This window comes from Urocitellus parryii, chromosome 2 (genome assembly GCF_045843805.1).
Source record: "Urocitellus parryii isolate mUroPar1 chromosome 2, mUroPar1.hap1, whole genome shotgun sequence".
NCBI classification, from domain to species: Eukaryota; Metazoa; Chordata; class Mammalia; order Rodentia; family Sciuridae; genus Urocitellus; species Urocitellus parryii.
The window spans coordinates 82577786-82591365 of record NC_135532.1 but is presented as its reverse complement, the minus strand read 5'-3'; the positions used below and the strand labels follow the sequence as shown (position 1 = coordinate 82591365).

At 39.6% G+C, this 13580-nt stretch overlaps 1 protein-coding gene across 1 annotated transcript in view; it reads right to left on the bottom strand.

The window, feature by feature from the left end:
- Sgcg (sarcoglycan gamma) overlaps positions 1 to 13071 on the bottom strand; it is an 80223-nt gene extending 67152 nt beyond the window's left edge. The window contains exon 1 of the mRNA XM_026394928.2: positions 12929 to 13071. The gene's annotated coding sequence lies outside the window, so the exon portion shown is untranslated. The remainder of the gene's footprint in view (positions 1 to 12928) is intronic.
- Between the last annotated feature and the right edge of the window lie 509 nt (positions 13072 to 13580).

Genomic DNA, 13580 nt, shown 5'->3' with positions numbered 1-13580 from the left:
TGATTTTGTGGAATAGATTTTCAATGTTAGGCTATAACATTATATTTAAAAACCAAATCATTCCATCTTTACTGATATTTCATGTAACTCTTATCCCCGTTCTTTCACAGAAACCCTACCAACTTGAATACCAATTTCTTTAACAGCTGGGAAAAGAACTTGAACTCATTGAACAAAAGAGGAAAATTATATATTTACATATTATTATTTTCCAGACCCTTTTGTTGTTGTAATGGTGTGATAAATGCCTGGATGCCTATGTGTTGATTCATAGGCTGAAACTTCCCTCATTTCACATCTCAGTGGTCAAGCACACTGCTTCATTTTCTAACATGAATGTTAATCCCATAAGCATTCTTTGTCTTTGAACTGTGCATTTTAAAGCTCAAGATCAAAGAAAGTTCTACCGTCATAAGATGAAATGGGTTGGATCTAGGAGGAAGATTAGCATCTGAAAAGCACTGTTTCTACTTCTGCTTTTCAAATCTAAGGGAATTCTCTTTTGGTTTCATGTAAGCCAGCCTGAATTTTAACAACCTATGAATGATAAAAGTATGATGATCAATTCTATCAGCTGATCAAGTCAAATGGCCTGTCCAGCTCATCCCCATAGCTGGTGGCTTCTGACCACCCCAGTTCTAGGATGCATCCTGATACTGGTTAGAATGCATTGGAAGTGATCTGCTGCAGAGTTCTGGGTTTTTGACCCCCTGGTTCTGAGACCTAGAAGTGGTGCAAGAAGCTATGTCTCCTTCTTATCCCTGAGCTCAATAGCTTAACATTTGGCATTCTCCTTGCTGTTTCTCCTCTTCCTTTCCTTCTTCAGACTGCCATTTCTTTCCCAACCTACTCCAGTTGAGGTCTTAGTAGAGCTCTGGGAAGACTGTGAAGATTTACTCAGGGACACTCAGTCTTTTAACATTAAGACTCCCTCAATAAAAGTGTCAGATTAAAGGTATAGTATTCTTTGATCCCAGCTTATCTGTTTGTTTTTAAAGCATATACTTTTTTGATTTAGGTGTCAAATGAACAAGATGGCTTATTTCTTAATTTAATTTGCAGTCTTTAAAAAAACATGTACTTTCTAAGGTTTTGTTGTGGATTTTGAGTTCCAAGTCCAAAAAGTATCTTCATGTTGCTCAGTAAGTACCTCTAAAGATGTGGGCTATTTGATTGTACAGGTGTTCTGAAAGGTATATCAACAAAATAGTTGTTATCAAGTATAGTTTCCAATTATTCAGTTGTTCAAGAATTTTTTTAACACATGAGTGTTTTATAGGCCTGTGGCTTGGTATCATAAAGGGTTTTCCAATATTGTGAGTGATATAATAATTTTCTTCTAAATTCCCCTGATTCTCTAAAGGAGGCTTATAGCCGGGACTCTCAAAGTTCTTATGGTCAATTTTTCTGTACATGGTGGTTATCTTTCTCAAAGCAGTTGAATTGCAAAACTGCCTGGTGAATTACATACAGGATTTAACATCTCAAGAACTATAAGTTTCATAAAGTCTATTATGCTTCTAGTTATTATAATTCTTTCAAAGTCACTTTATTATCCCTGGTCATTAATATTTATAACCAATCTAGTTAACCTTGTAAAGGCTGTGTTACATCCTTTAAAATATTTAGGCATCTTACACATCTGGAGGCTTCTAAAATTTGTCAGTTCCAAATGTAAAATAAGATGCTCCTAGAATAATGTTTAGCATAGGGGAAACATTATACTTGCTGTTATTGTATAGTAAGTATGAAATTCATAGTTTCTTATGGTAGGTCATCTTAATGTTTCAAAGATTATATATTTATAGAATGTGATGATGCTACTTCTTGACAAAGTTCTGGAAAATATTACTACAGACATTACATCAAATCAGAAAAGCTATATAATGTCATTAATAAAATTAATCAAGGCCATCTGGGCAAGGATATTTTGGAGAAGATGCCAAAGTATTGGTAACAACAGCAAAAGTAGACAAATGGGATTGTACCAAATTTAAAAGCTCCTGCACAGCAAAGGAAACACAAAACAGAGTAAAGAGACAATCTACAGAATAGGAGAAAATATTTGCAAACTATATATCTGATAAGGAGTTAATATCCAGAGCATAAAAGGACTCAAACAATGAAATAGTAATAAATTAATTAATAACCTGATTTAAAAATGGTCAAAAAACCTGAATAGGCATTTCTCAAGGAAACACATACAAATAGGCAATAGGTATATGAAAATATCCTCAACATTACTAATCATTGGGGAAATGCAAATCAAAACCACTATGATATAGCACCTCACACCTGTCTAGAATGGCTACACTAAAATAGATAAATTTTGGTCAGAGTGTGGAGAAATTTAAATCCTTATAAATGGTTGGTGCTATTAAATTTGTATAGACATTATGGGAAAAATATGGTGGTATCCTAAAAAAATTAAAAATAGAACAACATATGATCAAGTAATCTCACTGCTGGGTACATATCCAAAGGAAATGAAATTAATCTGTCTGCTAGTTATGCTTTGGATATGAAGTGCCTCCTGAAAATCTCATGTGTTAGGCAATGCAGGAATGTTCAGAGGTTAAATGATTCGATTATGAGAGCTGTAATCTCATCAGTGAATTAATTCATTTGATGGACTGATAATTTGAGAGGACCAGTATACTGGGTGGTAACTGTGGGAAAGTAGGGAGTGGCTAGAGGAAATAGATCTATGGGGACATGGTCCATAACTACATACAATCATTATGTGTCAGAGGTAAAGATGTTCAAATACAAAGTTGCTAAAATTATTATATAAATTATTTTACATGTTTATGTACTTTCCATGTATAGTCATACTAAAATATTTTAAATAGAGCAATTATATAAAATTGCTTTTTGAATCAAAGTAATCACCAAAATAATGAAACCTCTAATATGTCCATGTTGAGAATAAAGAGACAATTATTTAGCTGTCCTTTGGCACGTCCCTTTGAGTTTAATTACTATTAGGCAGAATTTGTGCAGGGCTAGGCTGGGAGGTTAGATTTGGGGGCACTCAGTTATGTTGGTAGCTCTAACCTGTTTATCTACTTCTGAATCCAAGAAAATTACTTTTTTTTTGGTTTTGTTTTATTTTCTAGTCTGGGCATTGAACCCATGGTTTAAATTATTCTTAATGCAGGTTTTTCTCCCCAGTCTCCTCTTTCCTAGATAACTTAACACTCAAAACAAAACAAAAACCAAAACCCAAATGTTGCATCTGTGTTCCCCTATTATGTTTTTACCTCTGTGAGGCCAAGATGACTTTTCTTCCTCTGTGGCCAATCTCAGAGTCTAGAACTCCTACCAATATTTGTGGATTGAATGTGTAAATATAACGCAACAAGAAAACTGCCATCAAACACTATTTTTTAATTGTCCTATCAGATTGCACTTTGGTCATAACTACAGAAGTAAAACAAGTCAGGAAACAAAATTATTTTCTAAAAAACCAAGGAAAAAAATCATAGAAACAAAAATCCTAAACAATATTGCTACAGAAAATGCTAGAGTGTGCCACCCAGTTCTTCACCTCCACTTTGCTTCCATTTTCACCTAAATGCATTCACCCAGCTCCCAGGGTTGTTTCCTGCTCAGAGGTCATACCTCAGTCCCTATGCTGGAACTGAACAGATTTGACTCCCCCAAAGCTCCTTGGACAGCCAACCACTAGCCAATAGTGAGAACAAGGGCTTGGCCCCTGCCTTAATCCATTGCCACAGTCTGGCTGGGCACAATTCAGGAGCCACTTGTCAAAAGAAACTAACTTTATTTTTAGAACCACACAGGCCAAACAAAACAGCTCCTCAGGAAAAAACCCTCAGAGCCCAACTGCCACCACCGGCTTCCACAAGCCTCTCTCACAACCACAAGCCTCTCCACCTCCCATAATCCTTCTGCTCTTGAGGCCGATTGGCTGGGTCACGTGGGTGGAGCCAAAAAAGTCCCCCAATGAGCAGCTCCGTGGTCTGAAAGGGCAGGGAAACAGTCCAATGAGCATCACCGCAGAGGAGCCAATCAGCTAGAAGTTGCTGGGCCGCTGTGAGCCAATCATCAGCTGGCAGTCTGAAAGTTTGCTGGGGCCCCTTTGGCTGTGGCTCTCAACAATTCATGACATCTCTGAAGGGCTAGTCTGTCTCAGAAAGCACCCCCAACAGCCCTGAAGGATCAGCTGGGTCCTCTGTGGTCCCCACACCAACAGCTCAGCTTCTTTTCCTGTTCAGCCTGGATTCCTCCACTCCCTTAAATTTGCTCTTCCCCAGAGCTTTCCTCAGTAAACTTCCCCCATGGAAATGCTCGTCTTCTGTGTTTCTCAGGGAAACTGATGTAACAGGGCTGGTGGTCGGAATAGTCTGGAAATTAAATCCAAAACAGCATCTGGCAACAGGATCACCCATCGGTGACTGATAATAAGGACCATTTCCTGGCAGTAGGTGGAGTAGTCCATGACACACAGTCTGGCTTCGTTGCTAAAACTGTCACTGGTGGTGAACCAAAAAGAGATACCAGTGGAAGGAAATTGACTATTGGGTGCAATAGATAAGGTGTTTGAGGGTTTCTATGAAGTGTTATCATGAAGGCAATGGAACTGATGTCTCTGCTGAGCTCCATCCAGGCACTGGAGGAAGAAGATAGAAAGCTGAGATGATGAAGGCAAGCTGTGAAGGTCATAGGGCTTTGCCAGAGCTTTTGCAGAGATGCTTACCTCCCTCCACTGCAGGGCACAGCAAGCAAGGGATCTGGTTCTTCATGAGAGCAGTGGTATGACAATGAAGATGGAGTTCTCAGTTCTTGCTGAGATTGTCTGCTCTGTCAGGATGAGGGCCCTTACAAGGGAGGAGGGGCCCTGAGACTTGGGATGAAACATCTGGGACAAAGCACTCAAGAAACTGGAAACTCCTGATTCCCTAGAGCAGACACGACCCACTCCCCCACTCCTTCCCACTTAAGAAGATGTGACAACATGTTCACCACTTCCCCTCCTGGCCACCCAGTGAATAATTAAGGCTGAATAACAACATAACCCAGGTGGGGAAGTTCTGGACGGGAGCAAGGACAGCAATATCCAGTCCAGTACATTAAGGAACATTCTTTGAGGATATAAGATTTATCATTTGGAAGGATCTTGGGAGACGGATCTCTATCAAAGGATTGGAAATAGCTATGGCTGAAGCTTAGTGACAGAGAAAAATCAGAACTGCAAGGCTGTTACTGAGGAGGGCAAAGATGGATTGACATCCAACAAGGGGATGATTCAATCTATCAATCAAAAGAAATCATCTGAGTGTGGTGGCACATGCCTGTAACCCCAGTGTCTTGGAAGGCTAAGGCAGGAGGATTGCAAGTTCAAAGCCAGACTTAGAAACTTTGAGAAACCCTGTCTCAAATAAATAAATATTTTAAAATAAACAAATAAATAAATATAAAAAGGGCTGTGAATGTGGCTCAGTGGATAAATGCTCCTGCTTCAATCCCCAGTACCCTCATACCCCAAAAATGAAACTAATGAGCTTTCCTAGTAGGCTCAAGGCTACTACCCCCATAAAAATTACAACTCTTTGTTTGATTTTCAGATTAATCCAGTCTCCACATCTGGAAATTCTTGACTGAGGAGAGGCCAGGTCACCAGAAGGAGGGTGCCTTGCAACATCAATAGCAATCAATGACTACCATTGTCCCCAGCCCGTCCCCAAGAGAGCCAAAACACATTTAATTGGGTTATAGTACACTGTAGAAAAGGGAATACTCAATATTTTGAGGACACTGGACATAGAAGCTAGCTTGACCATTAATACTACGGACTTGAAAAGCCATCATGGTGAGGACATATGAGAATCACGTGACAAATAGAATCCTAGCCCCAGTTTGGCTCGTATTTGGTCCTTGGAACTACCAAATGGTCCTTTCCCCAAAAAACAAATATAAAATTGGGATGTACATATTTGGTAGTTGATAGAAATCTAATGTAGGGAGTGCCTTGGGAGAAGAACATGACAGTGAGAAAAACTGAGAAAAGTTCCAAGACTGCCCTGCATTCCTTATGTATCCCAGGAAGAATGGCAGAGAAAAGTGCCCATCTCACAGGACATGAGGTTAGGCGTTAAAACCACGTTCCCACTTAAGTCACCAGTTGAATCCTAGAAAAACCAGATATTTCCCAGAAGACAACTAAGGCCTGCTTCAAATCCAAACTGGTAGATGTTTCTGGAGCTGGTGTGCTGAGGGTGTCATTCCTGCTCATGCAGATTAATTTAGCCCCATATATAGGCACAAAGCCACTGGGTTGGCAAATGCATTCCCCCCACTTCTCTCTTAGCTGAGGACAAGAAGTGATTCACAGTCACATGGGCTTGACTACAGTATTTACTTGCTCCATGGTCATGCTTAAATTTATTTCCCTCTGTCTTCATGTACTCAAAAGGGCTTGGGCCATCTTGGGCATTTCTGGAACACAGTTGTTTGCTAGGTTTATGGTACTATGGTAACTAGGTTAGGGAAATGGATTTGACACATACGTTGGAGAATGTAGAAGGTAAGAGATAAATCCTACCAAGATTTTGGCACTTGACAAGTTAGTGAATGTTTTGGGAGACCATTGCTCCAGGACATTCAGGAAAATCCCCTGAAAATAAAGAGTAAATTATTGTAGCTTGTACCTACCACTGCTGTAAAGGAAAAATAATGCCTCCTAATCCATGTCAGGTTCTGAAGCTGGCCTCTTCTATTGTTATAATGAAAGCTGAGAGCCTTGAGAGGGGCCCAGAATAGGACTTGGCAGCAGGTGCAGGCTGTAGTGTGGGCATTCCCGATGATTAGGCCATACATCCTTGCCCCCTTATGGGATGAGATATCTCTGATAGTAAAGGATGTAATGTGATATTTATGGCAAGCTACAGTGGAAGAATTACAACATAGACTTCTTTCTGGGATTTTGGAATAAGGCCATGACATCTGCAGCAGAGAACTATATGCCATTTGAAAAGCATTTTCCTAAGTTCTGTTTGGCCTTAGTGGAGATAAGGTACTGATCATGGGATATCAAGTAACCAGGAATTCCTGTGGCCAAGAATTCCCATCATGACCTAATCTCTGTGAGGCCTTCCATGGCATAATGTCAGGAGGCCCAGGGGCAATCCATTGTAAGCTAAGAGTGGTGTACCAGGGACGGGAGCAGGCAGAGGGATACAGCAGGCCACAGGTGCAGGAGACTTGGAATCCATGTCACTCTAATGTACCTACACCTGTTCCCAGATTATCCTGCTTTCTGGCTACCTGGGGGTGTCCCTTATGATCAGCCTATGGGGAAGAAAAAGGCCAAGTTTGGTTTAAGGGTGGGTTGGCCCAATGTGTTGGTGCAAACCATCAAAAGCTTGCTGCTTTTCTACAGCCCCAACTGGGGTGATCCTGAAAGATGATCATGAAATGAAACTTCTTCAAGGATAAGACTACAAGTAGTGCATTGGCTCATCCACTTATAGAAACAGAAATCACATGAGTTAGAATACACACAGCCCATGGATGGTAGTGGATGACTAAGCTGGTCCATTGGGGCCTGGAAGAGGGGAATTTGGAAAGACAGAATTCAGGGAAAGAGGTTTGTGGATGAGTCTTTTAGTCACAAGGGACTCTCTATATTCCCCTTTGTAACTTTGTCAACTTCAGAGGAGGCACCAAAAAGTCAGAATGTCCCTCATGACCCACTCCAGTTCCCCCACCATGGACTCTTATAGAGTATCCCAAAATGGTGTGGGATCAAGATCACGCATGGGCCCAAAAGCAAAGGCTTCCTTCAGCAAAGCTGATCTAAAACTACCCATGACAGATGCCAGTGCTGAGCCTGGAGACAGTGCTATCCTTCAATAAGACCAAGCAGCCACTCAGTGGCCAGCTGAGCACATCATATTGACTGGAACAGACTCCATGGCTGGGAGTGGAATAGTCTGTCTATAAGACCTCAGCCAGCATTTCTATCCAAGGACTTAGAGAGCATTTGCTCTCCATGAAATGGCAGTGAACCAAGTGGCCCACTATTCTTATCCTATATTGTATTTCCAAGGAACTGCCAGATTGAGGGGTCCTTCCAATTTGCTATTGGGATCCCCCCTTGGAGACCTCTTGGAGGAGAGGGAATACTTCAGGATGCTAAATCAACATCTTCATGGTGCTGCTTTGTGGTGGAGAGAAAAACCTGTCTCGGAGCCAAGGCTGAGTGTGGAAATGGTCATGTTTTCTAGCATCACTTTTTATGACCAGTTGGAACATGTGAGCTTCCCATCCCTACTCCCATGGGCTCTGTGTAGCAAAGTCCGTTCTCAGTGAGGAATTCTTCTACCAGGGAGCACAACATTAGTTCCATTAGTCTTCAAACTGCTATTCAGACCATTAGCCCCATGACAAGATACCACTAGGAAGAATAGGGTGTACCATTCTGACAATAGCTGTTAGGAAGAATATCTCTGTCACCCAGGTAGACCAACAGGGCATTTCTGGGTGTTCTCCTGTTTTGACAGTAAATGAGTAGGTGCCACAAGTGTACTGGGCTGATAAGGATATGGTGATAAGCTCAGACCGCTCAGAGATGGATGTCAAAGTCACTTCACCAGGTTGGCTACCTAGACTAGCCATGGTGTCATCTGACAGTGAGGGGAATCTTGAGTGGGTAGTTGCAGGTAGTAGTTGATAGAGAAAAATGATAAGTATTAGTTGCAATCCTGAGGAACAGCTCACAAGTAGAGTCTGTAGTTCATTCAATTAGCCTTCTTTTAGTAGCCTTCTCAGAAAAGAGACCAATCAGAATCCCAAATTAGGTATATGAAACAAGAGAATCTGAGTGATGGACTCCAACAGTTTGCTACCATGGTCATTCCTGAGAACTAAGATTCTCACTTCTTAGCTGTCAGCAGTAATAGCAGAAGACAAGAATGGCTGTCGACTGTTGAGTTGCCTTACCTGGGCTACATCTATCTAATGTCAGATGAAGGTACAGGTGCAAAATTCTAGCACTTCCTTCAACTTGGGATACAGTCTGGAGGTCCATCCCAGCTCCATCACATCTACATTGCTATTTGGCATTTCCTTTGGTTCAATTTCACTGCCTTCTTTCTCCTGCAGGTGTTTTTTATTGAAGGTGTGCTTAACTGAATAAACTGGCATGTAGATTGCAGCTCAGAGCCTGGTTCCTGGGGATCCTGTCTAAGCAATTGCTCTTGGAAAGACAGGGGCACAGTATGATCAGTCCCTCTTGGAAAGATAGGGGCACAGTATGATCAGTCCCTCTTGGAAAGATAGGGGCACAGTATGATCAGTCCCACTGATGGACTTCTCAATAGAATACTGTTCAGCCTTATCTTAAGCCAGGTTCTCCAGAAGCAGAGAGTCAGATGAGGACTCTTATATAGATAATTTATTAAGGAAATTCTCTCAAGATAAATTAATCAGCAACCAGGAAAGCAGGATAGGCGTGTGTGTGTGTGTGTGTGTGTGTGAGAGAGAGAGAGAGAGAGAGAGAGAGAGAGAGAGAGAGAGAGAGAGAGAGAGAGAGAGCGCCAGCCAAAGACATGGGCTGAATCCCAAGGCAAGTCTCCAGAGAAATGTGGAAAATTACTGGCCATTCAGTAGCCAGTTAATATACCATCTTTGTAAGGGAGACCAGCATTGAGGCAGTGCCATTTATACTGTATGGTTATATCCTTTAGGCTTCACTATTTATAAAGAAAGAGTTTAGAAAAACCTTAAATTAAAATAACTCATGAAAGCTGTGCTTAATCAAACAGAGAATAAAGTAGCCTGTTATCTAATTTATCAAAACTTTTGTTTTTTTATACTGAAACTGAAATTTTCAGCAAATCAACCCAATTCCCCCCCCTTAAAAAAACAAAACAAAATAAAACAAAACAAACCTTAATTTGGCTAGGCCCTAAAAAGAGCACTTAACTAAATTCTGAGAAAATTAAGAACAAATTTTAAGAAAGTTATTTGAATGTATCAGTTAAGCTGAATTTTTTAGTTGCAAGACTCTAAATGAAAGATTTAAAGCCAAGAGAATTCTTGAGGTAAACATAATTAAGGTTCTTATCAAAAGTGCATATACAATTTTCCGATCGCCTTGACAGTTTATTAAAAAAGTTTCAGAGGTCTTCAGGGCCATGATTCACTTCTACCCTTATCATTACCTTTTCTTCAAAATTGGAATGGGATGATTTAATGTGACTTTCAAATGGTGCCAAAATATACACATTCAAATGCATTCTATGTTTCACCAAGATTAACATTTCAGAATATTTGATATAAAGGTTTCATTAAGACCTAAAATGTTTAATGAAAGGAAAAATTTCATAGGAATTTTAAACAGTTATTTGATTTTCTTGTTTTTGTTGTTGTTGTGGCTAAATTCCACCATCAGAGATCGTCAGCTGCAGAGAACTTAAGCAGGGTTTGCTATTTGCATCCTGGAATGTGCACACCACTCCTCAGTAGCTGTCTCTGCAGGCAGAGAACATTCTCAGCTGGAGCAGAAATAGCTTCAGCCTGGAATCCTCTTCGTGGTTAGGGATTATTCATGGAGCTGTTTTAGAGGATTGGAGAAGCCCGGTAACCGTTTTAACCATTCAAAGCCATTCTCTGAAGTTCTTCCCTTATTTCCTGTCAGTGCTAGTTAAGATAAGAGGTTATGTGTTTTTTTTTTTTTTATGATAAGGATGATGGGGACAACAATTTACTCGGAATTCAGAAACTTTATAAGTGCCTTTTGTGGACTTAATGCCTCCTTTTACACATGAAGAAACAGGCATTAGAAATTTAGTAATCCACAGGAGATCTTGTGGCTAGAACACAGCAGTCTGACTTCACAGCCTAAACTTTTCACCATTTATTGTTACAAAACTGTGATACTTTTCAAAGACATTTCCCAAGAAAAAGTGAAAATTTAAAAATTGAGTTAAAATAGTCATGAAGGTGAAGCTAGATTTCAAGGTATCCCTCACTTCCTCTTCCACTGCCGTAATTCATTTTCCATGGCAAAAAGGGCAATTCTTACAAATAATAAGTAGGACTCACAGCTCTTATGTCATAAATGTTCCAGGGGCTTCCTCTACCTTAGGACGAAGCACCAATGCCTCTGATGGAAAGAGAGCCCTCCCTAAGTCCTCAGCCTCACAGTTCCTTGACGATATGCTACCCACCAGGCAGCCTCAAGTCCAGTAGATGTTGGTATTTCAAAGGGATTTTGAGAGAAGTCTGGAGACCTTTGCAAAGTCAAAAGTTAATAAATCCTCCTGTACCAATCTTCCCATAAAATTCTCTATAGCACAACACATAAAATTAAACAGACATTGGAGTCTATAAGGACAAAAATACAGTGGGGGATGGATTCTATAATAAGAACATCATGAATTTTTCTGCTCTGTGGCAGGTCCAGAGAAGAATAATGCCAGAGAGATGCTGATAAGGCTGAGAGAAAAGGAGGAAGGATAGAAAGAAACATGTGGGGAGGCTCAGGCAGGTTTCTGAAGCAAGGCGGACATCTTCAGTGCTCTGCTGCGTTGCGCCCCGCACCCCCCCCACCAGGGGAAGCCACAGCAATGATGGGCACAACTGGGAAGCAGCAGCGGGGTCACCATGGGCCACCGAGTCAAGAGTAGAAAAAGAACCGCAGCCCTTCCAAAATGCACAGCACTGAACAGATTGGACACCACTAATAATTCACAGTTAGCATTTAATTTCCACATTCCTTCTAATAGCAATTTAGTTTAATGACCAGAAAGTGTATTTTTTTTTATAGGACAATACGTGACAAATTTATTTTCAGTATTTTAAATGCAAGCTTAGCCAGCATCATTTGGAAACTTGTACTTGTGAATCTTTAGAATTGTATATCTAACTATACTGAAATGCTACTTTTCATTTGGCTTTGAAAGAAAATCTCAAATTCTAGAACCTATAAAACTAACCCCAATTTGAACCACTAGTTCTGAAATTCCTGAAGTGTGCCTCTTTGTTCCTCATTGTAAAACGTTTTCAAGAAACAAACAAACAAACAAACAAAACAAACAAACAAAAAAACCCAAAGTAAATGTGGTACATTTTGAAGTTTCTTTTTTACGAGTGAGTTACTCCATCCAGTTGATGAATCATTCAGGCAATTGAGTTTCATTTTCCCTTATTATTGTTCTGTATTACTTTCTTTAAAAATTTATGTTTTCCAAACTACCACATATTAGGAAACACAGAAAAGGGACCTACAAGTTCAGTAAGCAAAAGCACTAGCACATCTTTTCTTTTGCCCTACTTATTTTACTTTTTTCATGGATTTTGAGCAGCACTTAAGTCTTTTTTCAGATTTAGGGAGGGAAACATTCCTCCTATGGTGCAAGAACAGTTAGGAGCCAGGTTTATATTTTTCTCTTGTTTTGCTTATTCCCACATGATAAAACCACTTGACTTTTGGTCTCATTAATTTCAGTCTATTTCTTAATATCCCTAACAAAACTATCAATAGACTCTAAAACAAAAATAATTTTATCACAAAAATTTAGAGTAGAATTAGAAGAAGTTGATCTTAAAGATTATACTTTGCCTAAACTAACTACAGTATACAACTTAAATGTCTAATAATATGGCAATGCTATCATATTTTACAAAATGAAAATATGAGAAATATGTGATTATGCTAAAATATGTAGCATTTTAGTAATCAGAATAATCTAAAGAGCTGAAATGAGAAGCTAACTTGATTTTGTTAAAATCAAAACATATTTACTAGAAATAATTAATTTGTTAGCTTAAATTTAATTTAAATTCATCAAGTAGTTTTCTACCTAGGAAGAAAAACAAATCAAGAAGCCCTAATAATTCTTTGTTTTTTTAGTTATTCTTTGAATTATACAAAATCCAACTTAAAACAGTTACTTACCTTAGAAATTTTGACAAACACACGAGAATTAGTGATAGCTGGTCTGAGCTCTACTGGAGTGAGAGTGTTTCAAACTTTTCCATTACTTACAGGACGAGAAGGAAGGAGTTGGGCTTCACCAACTCTAGCCAGGGAGAAAAGGCGCTCACGTGTTTGGCTTTGGCTCGTGTTTCAGCCGCTGGTACTAGCAACAGGCCCTTCTAATTTTACTCAGTGACATAAACAGCTCAGGCCACACTTGAAATTGTTCGGGAACCACTTCCAGCATGCAATTCTCAGTGTGCCCAAAACAAAACAAAACAAGCCCAAACTGTTCTTACAAAACCAACATTCCTACATTTAAATCCTGAATTATGACTGTTTCATTTAATTATAACTTTCTAAAATAAACTTTACCTTAAATGAATAACGAGAAACTTCTGAGACTAGTTTCTGGCAGAATCTAGTTAACATACAGTGTTTAGAACTTGGGACTTTATTAATATTATATGTGTACTAATCTCATCCAAAGAAATTGCAAATTATCAAAAATAGTCACTCTTTAAAAATCACTTCCCTTGCTGAGTGCAGTAGTATAGGCCTGTGATTCTGGTGATGAGGGAAGCTGAGGCAGGAAGACTGCAAGTTTGAAGTCAGCCATAAAACTCAGTCA